Below are 16,842 nucleotides of genomic sequence, written 5' to 3'. Positions count from 1 at the left end.
CTCTCCCGCATGTTAAGCCTCTCCTCCACCATGTGGGGGTGTATATAACCCCTCAGGGGAGACAGAGTGAGAGGGGCTACGAAGAATGCTACATATCCACCCTTCAATGGTGTGACCCATAGATGAGTGAGCACGAAGAAGCTGAGCATTGTGATACCAGCAGATATTATCTAATCCCTGAGACCAAGAAACACAACAATTCGTCGCTTATGATTCATCTCACACCAAAAATTACATTCACCACCCTCCCACCCCCTCACATACACATACTTAGAACGCACAACTTCCGACCGAACTTGAGGTAAGCGTCTCAGAGATATTTGTGTTATTTATTTATTGTACTCTGACTATACTGTTACCATCCATCCATCCAGGGCAACCCACATTCATAGCCCCAGACACTGCGAGGACAACAATGGCATTGAGAGAGAATCCCCAGAAGGAAGATCTCTTACATGAAATACCATTTCTAAGGGATTTTCGAGACACACCAACCCCACTATACCACTCAACTGTGGTCTTTCTCACACTGATTGCCAACTTGTCCACACCATCATCCCCCACCACATGCCCTCAACCACGAGGAGACCAATAGATGAGACAACCCCCAAAATATATTATATACATAAATATAAAATGTACCATACATATAGTTTTGTGTATGACATTGCATTGATGATGCCATACAAATGGGAAAATGTGATCATATTCACAAACATCAACATATACAAACATACACACCCCTTCGCCCCTTAGGGAGGGATGACAAGTAACCCACCCACACATAGTCCCATATACACCCAAGGAAAACAAAAGATATGAAAAGTAGAAGTTTCCCTCATTCATCTCCTCTCTAAAGTCTCTCACTCAGCAAGAACCCTAAAATTTTAACCCTTGATCTCTCCACACACATCATATGGGGCTCACAGATCCATGGGAAATCTCTTGAAAATTCTTCCCTCTTGCCTTTGGAAAATATAATACATTTTACAATATAATACAACGTTCCCCGTGGCAAGAGTGACACTTTGGTTATACAAGAGCAAGATCGAGAATTCATTGTATACTTTGTCGTTCAACTTTAGAAACTTTGCAGTTTACCAATCTGCCTCCTAAAGCTCAAGGATTCAATTCAAAGAAAGTCTCAACTTTGAGAAGTACTCAAATTCACATTACCTAATGCAAATTGTCTCCATGAATGAATGTAAGTTGTATGTACTTCAACTTTGAAACATTAAAAACACAAAAAGACAAATTAGAAGAAAAATTTGCTGAATGATCTTTCAAAGATGTTCTGCATGTTGGAATTTTTAAAACACAAAAAAGAACTTCTAAAACTAAAAGTTTATTTTAATTTTTTATTGAGGTTTTTTATTGTCTCAATTTAAATTACTATTAAGTAGAAAATATATTTAATTTGCGTAAAAAAAGCCAACATTTTGAATGAGATATATTCTCTCAAGAGCATCCACAGGATATACTAAAAAAATACCACAGAACAATTTTTGTGAGTCTTGAAGTTTCAATGTTTCGTACGAGTTAAGGGGGGGTCTCTTTTGAGAGCTGAGAAATTAAATTATTTTATTTTTCTTGGGATTTTTCAAGTGTTGGCCATTGAAGAGTAAGAAAATCACTTTCCGCCATCTTATGTGTGACGCTATCTTGTAATTTTCTTTAAAACACAAAAGTAGGTTTTTCTAAAGATCTACTGGATTAATTTTGATGGAGTAAAAAGCAAATGAAAGAGGAAATACCAATGCAGATTTTGATGTACCAGAATTTTGAATTTCCTTTCTGGGGCTGAGAAAAGTGGAAAAACGTCAAAAATATAGGAACAAAAGTCACATTTTTCCACTTTTCACAGCTCCAGAATGGAAATTCAAAATTCTGATACACCAAAATCTGCATTGGTATTTCCTCTTTCATTTGCTTTTTACCCCATCAAAATCCATCCAGTAGATCCTGAGAAAAACCTACCTTTGTGTTTTATGACAGTTCTGTGGAAAAGTCGGAAAATCACAAGATGACGTCACACATAAGATGGCGGAAAGTGATTTTCTTACTCTTCAATAATTAGGCTACAAATGTAACCAACATCGGAAAACCAAATTTAAGAAGAATCCTAAGAAAAATGAAAACATTTAATTTCATCAGCTCTCAAAAAAGACCCCCCTTAAAGGAGTAAAATTGAAATGATGACGTAATATTCTACATTTCTTGACAAACTATTGGCAGTTTTCCTAGGAAATTCCAGATGAAAATGGAAAATTTGTATGGCAATTCAGATTTTTTTTTAGTTTTTTTATTTTTACTAAATTACATTATTCTGGGTATTTCCTAGAAGATCACTAGATCAACATCAATAAATAGGCTCCACTAACTATCTATAATTCTTCTTTTCGATTTTCCTTAAATGGAGGCCCCATACCAAATGGATTTGCCAGTGAAAAGTTTTACTGACTATGAGGTTATCGAGGTTGTCCACTCCATGAAGTCGAAGAAAGCTCCGGGCTTCGACTTGATCACTGCTGGCGTCCTTAAGGAGCTGCCGGGTATTGGAATCGGGATGCTCAGATTGATCTTCAATGCTATGTTGCGAGTGCAGTACTGTCCGGCACAGTGGAAGGTTGCGGAGGTTATGATGTGCCCCAAACCAGGGAAAAAGCCAGAGGAGTGCGGGTCTTACCGCCCTATCAGTCTACTCCCCGTGATTTCGAAGGTCTTCGAGAGACTTTTGTTGGGCAGAATGCTTCCAATTATCCAGTCACAAAACCAAATTTTCAATTTGGCTTCCGAGAGGGACATTCTACCATTGAACAGATTCATAGGATAGTGGAACAAATAGACGACGCCTTAGAGAGGAAGCAGTACTGTGTGGCTGTGTTTCTGGATGTGAGTCAGGCGTTTGATAGGGTGTGGCACCCTGGCCTTTTATTTAAGCTCAAGAGAGCTTTCCCACCACAAATTTGTCGAATCCTGGAGTCTTACCTTCGGGGTCGCAGCTTCTATGTGAGACAGGGCGAAGCCGAGGTGGATCTGCGCCCAATTAGCTCAGGTGTGCCTCAGGGAAGTATTTTGGGGCCCATTCTGTTCAGCATATTTGTGGCTGATATGCCGGTAACTGGCGGAATCACATTGGCGACATATGCGGATGACACGGCATTGCTGGCTGTCGACGAGGATCTGAGCAGGGCAAATTCAAGACTGCAGAAGGCATTGAATCAAATTCAGCAGTGGCTTCTTGCTTGGAAAATCTGTGTAAATGAAACTAAGTCTTCGCACATAACATTTTCTCTACGAGGAGGGGAGAGTCCGCCTCTCTTTATGAACTTGCAGCAGATACCCATTTGTGACACCGTCAAATATTTAGGAGTCCACTTGGACCGTCGTTTGACTTGGAGCAAACATATTTGGGCTAAGCGCATGCAGCTAAGTTTGAAGATGCGAAAGCTTTATTGGCTCCTCGGGCCAAAATCTGTACTGTCGACCGACAACAAATTGCTTCTTTATAATGCCTTACTTAAGCCAGTCTGGTTATACGGATGTCAGCTGTGGGGGGCTGCTTCGCCTTCAAGCATCGCCATCATTGAGAGGTTTCAGAGCAAAATCCTGCGGAGCATTCTGGGAGCTCCCTGGTTCGTGCCGAATGACATCATTCGAGGGGATCTGGGGGTCCCAACCGTAATGGAGGAAATCTCTAGGCACTGTCAGCTGTACAAGAGCAGGCTGGATTGCCACCGCAATGTCCTGGCTCGATCACTTTTGAACCACAAGCCTATCAACAGACTGAAGAGGAGTCGTATGCTTCCTCTGTAATTACCCAAAATGAAATTTTCTGAATTTTATGTTTATTTTTAGAGATAGGTCATTGGACCTTCCCTCACTCGTGCCACTTTGTTAAAGTTCATTCAAAACTTTCGCTTATTGTGACTATATTGTAATGTTACAGATTGTGAATAAACGTGCTCAAAAAAAAAAAAAAAATTTTTCCTTAAAGTTTTTGAAAAAATATTCAGTTCATTTGCATCTCAAAAACTTTACTCAATCTTCATGTTTTAATGTAAGTTTTCCACCTAACTGTGCTATATGCTGCACTGTTCATGCAAAATCGATCTAATATTAAACTATTCAAATATATTCTTGATTTCTTTAAAAACCATTTCCTCCTCATTCAATCCAGTCCTTCCCCAAGAGCCATAATAGCAAGGCGCATACCATATAGTGGAAAAGTCTCAATTGCTATGTAGAAGATGGATAATCCTCAATAAAATGGGATAGAATATTAAATCCATCTTATATTGGGTTTTGTATAACATCACACTTGTCCTTAACTCGTTGCTTAAATTATGAAACTCATGCAATAAATTTCCGGAATAGCCCTAGCATGAGAATACACGGTTTCTCGAATGGGGCTCAACATTTTTTTCTTCCACCAATTCTAATCCAATAACACTGAGACAGGGGGGCTGAAAACGTGAAAAATGGCCCTATTAAGCGGGGGGTTCAGGAATTTATTGAAAAGACACACGCTCATCTACCGCCACATCGTCATCCCCAATTGAATCTCTCCCTGTGTTGGGGCACATTGCGGGGGTGAGACAATGATGAGAGAGAGACAAAGTTAAGATGATGGTGGGATATAAAGTTGATATGCGGAGTTTATCTACGTGGTTGAGAGTCTCCTCCATGCCGTGATTCACATTCCTTTACTTTACAATTATCACTTTGTTATTAAAACGGTCGTATGGAGTGTGGGGGGGTGGGTGCCTCCATGTGAGACACATCGCGTGCTTATTGTATTATGACATGAATATTGTTTGCAAGCAACCCCTTAAGAAATGTATAAACACCCAAACAATGTCTCATTTCTCAACAAGCATTGTTGTCAAAGTGGCGCATGAACTTACTCCTTCTGCAAAGGACCCACCACTGCATGGCACACAGCATTGTATCTTGCGCAACGGGCTATATGGGTGATGTGAGAAAAAGAACCACCCGTAGGGGATGGGAGAGGAAAATATTTCACATGTGAAGTGGCATAAATCTCAAAACAATTGATAGAGGAAACGGGGTGAGTTTCAGGGAAATTCTTCCCTTGATATGGCAAAAGGGTACAGATTGAGGAATTCCATGAGAATAAATTGTATAATTTTGCCACTTTGACAATCATCGCCCCTGACGAGGACGCCTTGTGAAGATTTGTTTGCCTAAGTGGGGTTTCTACTCTCATAGACATCCCTCCTATTCATTCAACCAAAGGGACATGGAACCGGCATTAAATTTATTTACAATTTAACAAAGAGAACGAACGAGATAGAACCTTGCAATATGGTAGATTTTCTTATGTACATTTACAGCGTCGAGGCGAAAACCCTTCTCACAACATCCCACTTCTTGCTCAGGCAAGAACTCCACTATTGAGCAAGCTTGTTTACCATTTCAAAAGGACGGTAAATTTTGTAATTTCTAATGTTAGCATATCATTATCCACTCATGGTAAATAATAGTGTGTTTGTGAGCAAATGGGGAAAATGGAGAGTGTCCATCGCATGCTCTGGGAACAAGTTTATTGTGTGTGGAGCTTCATTGTTTATGCAAAATACATCCAAGAGCGCAAAATGGGCAAACCCCACCGCAAGAAGGACCTGAGAATAGAGATGGAGAAAACACATCGATTGGGGGTAATGTTTATTTTTGGATTTCCCAACAATTCTCTCCATTCCTCCCAAGTGCCGTCAATCCACCATCCATCAATGGACAGATTAGGTGAATGGAAATCCTCTCTCTTGGGAGTTCATTAATAACAAAGCTGTTGGAAAAATCAATGATTTGGCATTACATTTTTGGTTTAGGGTGTGTATTGCTGAAATAAGCATTAGAAAATACCACGAATAGCATTAAATATAAATGCAATTTTCCAAATTTTCCTACATTGAGACACAAATTGGGGTTGAATTTTTTAATATCTAGGACGTACCTAGATAATAGAAAAATTTCCACATTTCCATTTATCAATAATTCTGTGAATATTTGAAAATCAATACTAGGAAATTCTGAAATTCTTCAAAAAAAAAGTAGAAACTCTGATTAAGAAATAATTTATAAATTGATCCCTTGATATCCTTGATGTCCTTGTTAATTTTAATGACTGTTTTTAAAAACAAAGAGAAGAAGTAAAGAGAAAATTATCCAATCAACAAAAAAATAAAATTTGTCTCTCAACTATAAGTTCTAGAGACATTTTCCTCTTATTTCCTTGTTCTTATCCATCTTCAGTTCTTTAACTAACTAATGGTCCTACTACAGTACATTAGTAAAAGATTACCTTTAAAATTGTCCCCTAAAACGTATCGAAAAAAGAAAATGAAAAATACTATAAAAGTGGTTTGGATACAATTGAATTAAAAAATCAGGTGCAAAAATTGCACAAAGTTCCCTCAAGAGGTGAAACAAGTGTTAAATGTTCTGGGTGTATATTTATGCTCCACATCCATTCTTATGCTTTGTTGAAACTATACAGTGTACGTGTACCACAGCTACCCCCAAAGTGTTGTGACAACACAAATATTCTCTCTGTTTTTATCGACTCCCTTGGCTGCACGAATAAATATCATTGCATCCTACCAAAGAACAACTTTGCGGACAAAAACTGATGCGACAATTGTATGGTGCTCGATCCTCTTTTTTTTAGCGAAATTTTCACAGGAGGAAACACAGTCAGAAATGGAACGATGAATAAGCTAAAAAAGTGTTTCGGTATATTTTAGTGATTTAAGTTGGGTACAAAGTGGTTTTACCACACCGTTGGAAATCAATAATCTCGACAATATTGCTATTGAAAAATTTAAGAAATGTTTCAGTATTTCAGGTTAAGTTGAAGCTTTGGAATTACTATGAAATATTCAAAAGCTTTTAAGATAATCAAGTTTTGTGGGTCATTGGGTCAACTAATTATTCTTAAGCTGTTCAATTAATCTAATCTACTGGAGATTTTGCACTTAGAAGCTTATGAATGTTAAGAGATTTTTTAACCCAGATTTGTCCATTTGCATGTGGGAATTTTCCTTTAGTACCTTTGAGTGCATAAAAAACAAATAAAGAGCTTTCAGTTTTAGGAAAAAACCAAAAAGATTCGATTAAAAAAAATTAGAATCTAGTCAGACTTCTGGGAAAATCTGGGTTAAATCTCATAATTTTATTTAATATGTCTCAAGGCTAAAAATCTCTAGGAAGGTAATGCTAGAAATTTTTAAGGACTTAAAAATCATGAGATTGCCGAACGTAACCAAATTTTGCGTTTTAAAACAAAATTCTTTCATGAATTGATAAAAAAAATGTGAGAACTAACATTTTCAGACAGTGTGCTTCTTTCCCTTACTTTTGGGGCGGGAAAAAAGAACTATTCGGCGTCAAGGGAGAAAACACTGACAAAAGTGCTGTGACTGCAAGATCGATAAGTGAGATACACTTTAGCACCAACATATAAAATTTCCACATCTCACCGAAACTATCACCAATGAAAGTTGGATAAAATAGCGCCATAGAGACATCTCTAGCGTACCACAAAATTTCACCGTGAAAGCATTTGACGACGTGTAGAAATTCCAATGTATCTGCATGTGTGGCTATGAGGAAAAACTTTACCTCCCATCCAGGAAAAACGTGTGCAAATGTGACTCTTCCTACCCCCATATATTGTAAGGCTTTTTTCTTTCCAGCACAATCATCAATTCCGGAAGTGTATTGAATTCCAACAGGAAATTCAATTGAAAAGGTTACAGTCAGAGTTAAAGTGCATCAAATATTCGACTCTATGTCATATAATTTGGTGATTTAGCAATTTTTTGAAAAAAATCAGATTATAAGAAATTTAAATCAAAGCTGTAAAGGAGTTTATTCATTCCATATCTCTTATTAATAGATTTTTAAAAGATTTGGAAAAGATTTCCCAATAATTTAAAAATCACACTCAAATTGATCTTATGAATTATTGAAAATGAATAAACACCTTTCTGCTTTTCAATTAGCAATAAAACCGTTTAAAATAAATTGTTCAACTTTATTTAAGTCTTCTAAATTTTCAATAACAGAATATGGCATTTTAGAACCATCTAATTCAAAGACAAATTAATATTCAATGAACTATTATATAGAGATTATTATTTGAAGACCAAATAATCACATACCTAACTCAATATTTCATACCAATATATACATTAATGTCAATATATAGGTTGAATAAATGAAGTTATTATCTAACGCACAAGACTCCTCCGGTTATTAATATAATAAGGAATTTATAAGCAAGTGTATATATAGTTTGATCTGACACTTGGTATATGTCTTCAAGTTAAGGATTTCCAAGTGAGAAACAAACATGCCAATGGCACTATATTGACGTGGCCATACTGCAGCAATACCCTAGTGGCAACAGGTGGTCTACTTGTCGCAAAATAAGTTGGTGTGAAATACAATTGATTGCAATAATTTCCACGGAAGGTACTTGAAAAATTCTATGTAATATACCACACCAACCACCCGCACTCGCAATAAATTAAATAACATAAATAGCAATAGAAAACACGAGGGATCGATAAGGTTGGTGGATTAACATAATTTATAAATTTACGTCGATTTATACATTTATTTATTCGTAAAACTGGGTTACCGCAGTACGACGCTTAAAATTTACAAAATAAACTATCTCCCTTCAGGCTTTTTGCTTTTTCACAGCAGTGTTCAACATAAAAAAAAATCCCGTCATGGTAAAAAATCGATTTTTTGTTCTCCTTAAATTACTGTTAAGAATGATTTTCTCCTAAAATAATTTCGTGCGAAATTGTGCAAGATGATGCGGATATATAAACAGATGTGATGAAAAACCTCAAGAAAATTTTCTTATACGGAAGCAATAAAGTTCGCATTAGAGAGTGGAAATGTGTAGCATAAAAAGTGTAGAGAATGAAGTAATGCTACATAAAAGCACTTAAATATTTAAACATTTTATTGCTCTATTAACTTATGGGTGAATCTTCGCGTTATAAAGTTACGAGATAAGGTATTAAAATGAAGGGAAAAAAATAAGAATTCTTCGGGATTACCACTAAAGTTTTAATTAAATTTCACGAAATTTGCAGCACAAATAGCTAAATTAATTCTCCTGAAAGCCCCAATTAAAATATGCAAAAATAGCAGAGAAAGTAAAGAGAAAAATTTTAATTTTTCATCATATTTAAAGCACCAAATGGCATTAACTCGACAACTCTGAATTACACATATTTGCTTGAAATTCATTAAAAATAATACATATATAATTTGTGGTGGCATCATTTGCAGGATATATTTTTTTATTTTGTATAAATTTTCATTTTTAAATATAGGTATTTTAATACCTGTTTTAATATTCATCAAACATACCTGTCTACATAATTTCCCATTACATATTTACATTATCATTCTATCAATATATTTATTTTTTCTGTACAATAAAATAGTTTGACAATGAAAATACATTTTGCCAACAGCTGTAGTTTCAATTGCATAGGATATGAGGAAAAATATGTATGAAGAATACATATTTATCAATTTTTATAAAATGCAAGTGTAGAACAATGCTATGTGCCCCGGTAGAGAAACCCTTCTACCGTATTATATGTTGAGCTATGGCACTATGTGTGTCTAGGGTTGGACTGCTCTGGGTGAAAGAGTGAGATGAGTCGTTAGCTCTATGCCGCTCATCAGGCACTCATAGGTAACCAGTAGCCCTTTGTCGCTCGTCCGATTCAGTTCGGGACCCGCTTAGCTCAAATTAAGTAAAGTTACTAGCCCCTGTAGGATTATCTTCCTACACAAGAAATGGCATTTTAATTTAACTGAAACTGCTGTATAAGTGCAAAAAACATAATATAACTTATGTACCTACATATATTTTATAAAATTTATCAGAAAATGAAAAAAAAATCACGTTTCGGTGTTTCATTATGTAATTCATTCCAGATTGGCACAGTGTGTTCACGCAGTAAAGCCTTAATTTTAAATTAAAAATGATTTTTCGCGAAGTAAAGAACTAAATCCTAGTTTTTGTCTAATATTTATAAATATTTTTATTTTTATGTTTTATAATTAATGTTTTATTTAATACTTTCCAATATACTTCATTCATATACTAAAAACCAGTAAGGCTTCATTATAAAGTCCCAGTGTGTGAAACTCTTTAACATTTTCATCGATTTTTCTCTTTTTCACAATTTTATATAAACTATTATTTTTTTAAAGAATTTATTATATACACACTATATACAGAATTGAAAAGATTTTTTTCAAAGCTCGCACGTACAAAAGCAAACTTAATAACATAATCTATTTCTAAAACTTTAGCAAAGTTATTTATAAAATCACGAACAAAACAACATACTTCAGTTTTAGTGTTTGAGAAACTTTTTTAATTTACTACATGTACCGTACAGATATATTAAATTCAATGAAAGAAAAAAAAGTTTCACAGCTTTTATGTTGAAGAAAAAAAGCTTTTTCAAATAAAAGCAACCTCTTTACAATTGATCCTACCATTAAATAATAGGGGAACGTGGCCCAATTGCGACCCCCTAAATTCTGTTTCAGAAGGACTGAAAAAAGTCATATTAAAATGAATTAAATCTTCCCAAGTTTGGTACCATTGGAAAGGTCATTTAATAGGCTAACTTTGTTCTATAGATGCAAACATTCTATCTCTTACCTGTTCTGAGTAATAATGGAATTAAAAAAAGTTGCTAAAATTGCACTTTTCACCACGGTGTTCTAATTGCGACCCCCCGAGTGTTCTAATTGCGACCCCCTTTTTTTGCCGTAATTTGTGGTTTTTTCACTAGTAGATCACTTTTATCACTACTATAAATAGGGAAACTGCCATGAATTACCCGGAAAAGCCGGAAAATCACGAATTTATTTTCATTCTTCCCCACATTTGTTTTGACATTTCGCCCTTGAGGTGACTACACACACTTTCACACACACCGACAATTGCGCACTCACTGACGTAATTCCCAGAAAATCCACGAAAATTCTTCTGAGGAATGCGTAAATTACACTAACTGCACTCCCCTTTGGCTGTAGGAACATTTTCACTGCGAAAAAACTTTCAAGAAACGTGAAAAAATATTGATTTTTCCGAAATCAAAACACAGCGCGGTCTGTGTGAGAGAGACACTTCCACACCACTACACGCATGCGCGACTGCTTTACCGTGGTGAATGGTGGAAATAGACGGTCCGAATTGAAACATTTTGGGGGTCGCAATTAGACCATTCTGCATGTATTACATTTTCACTTAATTACTTAAAATGCCTAAAATCTTTCAAAAAATTGTAAATCAAGTAATAAACTAGACCCTCTAAGCTACAGAAACGCGGCATAATATGAGACATAATAGTGGGAAAAAAACTCATATCAACTTAGTTTCTAAAATCAGAAAATGTCGGCCAAGTGCTGAAAATGAATTTTGATTTTTAATTTGCCCTGTTGTGTACCAAATTAATTTATTTTAGGCGCTAACATTACCTTACTATAATATCTTCATAATGTAGTGAAACTAATTTTATAATATTTCGTCATTTACGAGAAAAAGGGGCGGTCGTAATTGGGCGGCGGTCCGATTTGGGCCACGTTCCCCTAATCTTTTTTTAATATATTAAAAAAATGATGTTACTTTAAGATGCGGAAGATGAGAAAGAAAATAAAATGAGAAGAAACTGTGAAAAGAAGTTGAAGTATACGCGGAGATTGTGTTTTAGAGCTCTATATTATTTTCCCATTTAGCATTGAAGGAAGATCCGTGCAAAAACGCACACGGAGAAAAGTTTCCTTCAAAAGAATGTTTTTCTTGTCATCCCTTTGCTGTAGACGACGCTGTGTAGACGTTGCCGGAGAATGTCTAACATTGGGAGATTTTATACATTTTACTCGCATTAATCAAGTTTCAACGATATCCCTTCTATGTTCAGAAAGGTTCAGTGATTTTTATAATTCCCCAAGAATTTCCACCTCATTCCACACCCTCGCAATTCTTTCGTGATTCTATTTTCGTATCAAAGACCCCTCGTTTATAAAAAAAAAGAAACACCCTTTGCCAAAAAAAGGGGGAAAATAGCAAAGATAAATGTTAGGGGAATGTTTTCTTTTTTTTGTTAATAAAATGTCGTATTTATTTTTTACCTTCGAATTGAGTTCAATCCTGAAATCCAAAATGTTTGTCTTGGTAGTAATTTATGCGTATATTTGGGGAATTTCCTTTAGCTTCGTCAGTATCTGTAAGAAAAAGAAATAAAGAAAAGAAATTAATCATCGTAAGAATCTCAATAAGAACCTTTTAAATTTCTCATTTTATCTTGTGAAAAATTTGTTATTACATCAAATATGAAATTTCCATGCATTTTACAATAAATAATTTCCATTTTCAATAATATCCGATAGAGCATAGCATTATTGGGGACACAAATTCAACTCGTAGAGTGAAGTGTCATAATAAATTATGGACATTTTCGTTGAAACTGAGCATATGTTTTACAGTGGATTGTGCCAATTAAATACATAGTGCTTTTCATGTGCAAATCACAACGTACTCATCCATTGATATTTGAGGCGAATAAATTCAGCAACACTATCGGTTGGTGTGATTGGGCCAGATGACACACCGGTGGCACCCGCACGGATTAAAGAGGAAAAGGGGAGACAAAATCAATTCCAAAATTCAGGTATTATGCATCACCAGGCAAAGTCATCTGGCAAACGAAGGCTCACTGAAAGAATATCCGCATCAATCAAACTAGGGGTCAGCCATGTGCATTAAAAAATCATTTTTTTGCATTTTTTCAAAATTTGAATTTAATACAAAATCACTGATTTTTGTCAGTCTAATTTTATTTTGATTGACTTTGACGAAAGCCACGAAAGCTCTAATAATTTCAAATAAAAAATTTAAATATCAGGTGTGGATCAATATTCTAAAAAATTAATGGAATTAAAAGCTTCATCATATATTTGAATTTTTTTTAATTAATTTAAAGTTACAATTTAATAGATAAAATCTAGAAAATCCCTTTTGTGAATTATATATAAAGTCTATCAGGGAGAACATATTAAAATTCATAGAGAAACGTTTGAATGCTCTAGGCAATTTGCGTTCCATTACCTTCAAAGTCAAAGACGTTGTGTGTGCTACATGCTTAGGGGGAAATTATATACATCAATCCGTAGAATGATAGCCCCTTGGGAAATACAGTATGAGTACCAACAGATGGCCACTTGGTCAGCCTATATGACTCAATTGCGTGGTGCAAGGCGGCTTCTGTTGTGCGTTTGTGCTGGCGAACACACCTCCGGCATTATTAATTCCACGCTGACTCAGCGGGTGGCGGGCAGGAAATGGTGAAAATGAGATTGAGAATGACTAAGGGACCCCATGGTAACAATAGACATCTCCATTTGAGACACTTTATACGCGTGGAATTACAATTAAGCGTGACATGGGGAGTCAACCTGCAGCGGATGCTTCACAGATTGCTTCTCCCGCGGAGTTTCGCGCCAATCTCTCGCTCTCTCTCGAATATCCACGTGGATGAAATGAAATTTAGCCAGGATGGGGGTGGAAGTGTACTCCAGGAGAGCAACGACTATCCACGACGGTTGGAGTGCTCAAAACAAGGATGGAAATTAATGATAGGGGAAACTGGGGTAATTCGGTGAATTTTTGGGAGATAATTTTTCCTGAGTTCTATGGAAATATTTGAGATTTCCCATGAGAACTATCTTATAGGAAATTTTCCGGGCTACAACTTTGTCTGAGACGATTTTTCTCTATCGCAATGGGAAAATGCTTTTTCAGGCCATTTTCCAAACCCTTCCAAATTTGCCTGTTCCAAAAATCCTGGGGCAAAACGGTTAATTGCGTTTTTTGTTCGCTAATCTTAATTTAATGAAATTATTTTAGCAAGGCACTATAATATCTATTGAGAATGAGAGATTTGTGTACCAATTAAAACTTTTTTTTAATAAAAAAAATACAAAAAATTAAAAAAACGTTAAATTTATGAAATTGCCTTTTTTATTTTTTTTAGTTTATAAAAATTGGTAATAGTAAGTGATTAAACATCCCAAATTGTATATAATAGTTATACTAATTAAGGGGAAATTATTTTTTCAAAAATTTAAAAAGTTATTTTAAAAAAACACCAAATTCACCATTTTGCCCCAAGCGGTACTTTTTACTATCAGTGTTTTACGGGAAAACTCGGAAAATTTTTTCGGAAAATTCAGTTTAGATTCGTGTTTAGCAATAGTTACTCTGTCTAAAAATGCATATGGATCAAAAATATTGCAGAGAATTTCGCCAAAACTGAATTTGTAGTTCAGTGGTCAGAGTAACTTTGAGGTTCGAAAAATTTGTTTTTCAAATAAAAGCCAAAATATAGGATCAATTGTTATGAAATTTTCAAGGCGTAGGCAGGGGTAGGAAGTGCAACTACTGACGAAATTAGACAGAGTAGCTCCCACTGCTTCTTGAGATAAAAATTTTTATTTTTTTTTTCAAATTCACCATTTTACCCCAGTTACCCCTACCTTTCTCATAATGCAAGCAACCCATAGCATCAACACATGGACGAGCAACCAAAAAAGGATGAATACTGAAAGAATGGTGAGAATGGAGTATTTAGGAGTGAAGTAGAGAATTTTTCTTTCAAGATGTTATTTTTTTCTCAGCACTCCTTACTCCTGTATGATGGGGAGGAAACGAGAAAGGAAATAGGATTGAAATCTTATTCCTTGTATGTGTTTCTTGATCTTATTGTTTCTCAACATTGAGAAGAAAAAGTGGATGGGAGAAGACATTTTACAGGAGCTATGAAATTTTGCACTAAATCTCCAACTTGTAAACCCCTTATACTTTCTCCAAGAATGCTATCGAATTTCTAACAGGGAGAGATTAGTAAAATTCTACGAATCCCACCCCCTTCTTGCAATCAATATCCATCACAACTATATATATTTTTAGATATATGCCACATACAGAAGCTCCTACATATAGCACTGAATCTTATGCGATATATGTATGTTCTGAGAAGTGATGCCAAATGGGTTGAATTGGGTTGGATGTGAGTTTGACTTTGAAATACAAAGCGGAAAGGGAGCTAAAGTACAATATACATACATATATGGATGGGAAGTCTTTGTCCAGGGAGAAATCAATCCGTTTTCCGGGCTGCTGGAAAAATCTGCTGTGTTTGTTGATTTTGCACTATTGTATAACCCTTAGAGGCGCCAAACGGAAAGCCATAGAGGCGGGAAAATGGAAAATAGGCGACCGGAGACGATTCTCGTGGGCAATAAATCACGCCATTATTGTTAGTGTTTCGTTGATGTCGTGCTGCTTGAATGACTTACATTCTTTATTTTTATTTGACAGCTGAATGGTACCATTTTCCGGATTTTTCCCACACCGATCTCACACCCACAATTTCCCCCTCCCCCCACTGTCCGTGTACTGTGTGTGTTCCATTTGAAAGTGAAGTACCCCCCAAAAGAGGAAGATTCTGCTACATGTGAGCTTTTCCTCACTGTGCGGTGAAAGTCTCTTTTCCCACATTCAACTGGCTCGGGTGATAACACACACCAAAAGCAACTTTTCATTTTTTATTTGTCACTGTATTACTCCAAAATGGTAGGAAATCTTTTTTATATTCGCTACACTATGTGGGGAGCTCATACTTCCCTCCGCATTTCATTAAGATTTAACCCTGGATTTAGCAAACATAATAAAAATCCTTAAGAGGAGGAAATATAAGCAAATCCGCATTAATGGCTAGGTAGCAGAGGTGAATTAGCAGCTACATACCGTAAAATGGGGTGAATAGAATCAGTTTTCAACTTTGAGAGGCTGTTGTAACTAAAAAACTATTTGAGCTAGACCTATGAAATAAAAGCGAAATTATGGGTCTCTCCTTCTACTTTAAGGATACTATTTCACTTTTTCACCGCACGGTGCTCCTTTTCGTTAATTTAAAAAAAAATAGTCCTGATTCTATTCACCCCACATTGGGGTGAATGGGATCACCTATTTTATTTGCGATTTTTACGTGGAAAATCACTAATTATTGTAAGAAAAATCATTTTTAGTTAATGTCAATTTAATTTTTAACCAGTTTAGCCAGGCTTTGAGCGAATTGGTGATCCTTAATCGCTTAAGGACCAATAAAACGTTATCGTCCCATAGCTCGTTTTTGAAAATGCCTAATTTTGACAAGTTAATTATTTATTCACCCAGAAATAATGGAGAACTAAGTTTTAATGGCAACTGAACATTTTTAAATCACAAAAGGACTTCCTTGAGGACTAAGAGCATTAAAAAGGACGAAAAACCAAAAATTCCAAAATCGGGATTTTTGGTAAAAAATGTCATACTAGAACTCAAAAGAATCTCCAAAATTTATTTTCACGCCATTCTGGAGTCCTTACGATCCTTAGGCAGTTAAGGATCGAAGGGCGACATTTTTAATCATAGCTTTTTTCGAAAATGGCATGAGCTAAATAAATAAAGATTAACTAGCTAAAAAAAAGAAATTTTCAAAATCGAGATATTTGCGAAAACGTTCAATCGGTCCTAAAAGGGTTAAAGGATTAAGGGTTAAAGGATTAAGGGTTAAGGGCTAAATCTTCAGATTCAACATTCTTCTTGCTTGTACATCTCATATCTTATCTCATTTTTTAGCACATTAGTCAAATAATCATTTTAGAAGCCCCTTGAAGTATGCAAATTAGTGATCCTATTCACCCCAAATTTTTAAATTAAGT

At 35.6% G+C, this 16,842-nt stretch overlaps 1 protein-coding gene across 1 annotated transcript in view; it reads right to left on the bottom strand.

Moving 5' to 3' along the window:
• Positions 1–16,842, bottom strand: part of LOC129789692 (connectin-like) — a 112,617-nt gene that overhangs the window by 27,785 nt on the left and 67,990 nt on the right. The window contains exon 3 of the mRNA XM_055826698.1: positions 12,211–12,303. The gene's annotated coding sequence lies outside the window, so the exon portion shown is untranslated. The remainder of the gene's footprint in view (positions 1–12,210; positions 12,304–16,842) is intronic.

Source organism: Lutzomyia longipalpis, chromosome 1 (assembly GCF_024334085.1).
Source record: "Lutzomyia longipalpis isolate SR_M1_2022 chromosome 1, ASM2433408v1".
Lineage (NCBI taxonomy): Eukaryota > Metazoa > Arthropoda > Insecta > Diptera > Psychodidae > Lutzomyia > Lutzomyia longipalpis.
The sequence above is the reverse complement of the archived record's forward strand: the minus strand, read 5'-3'. Positions and strand labels throughout refer to the sequence as shown.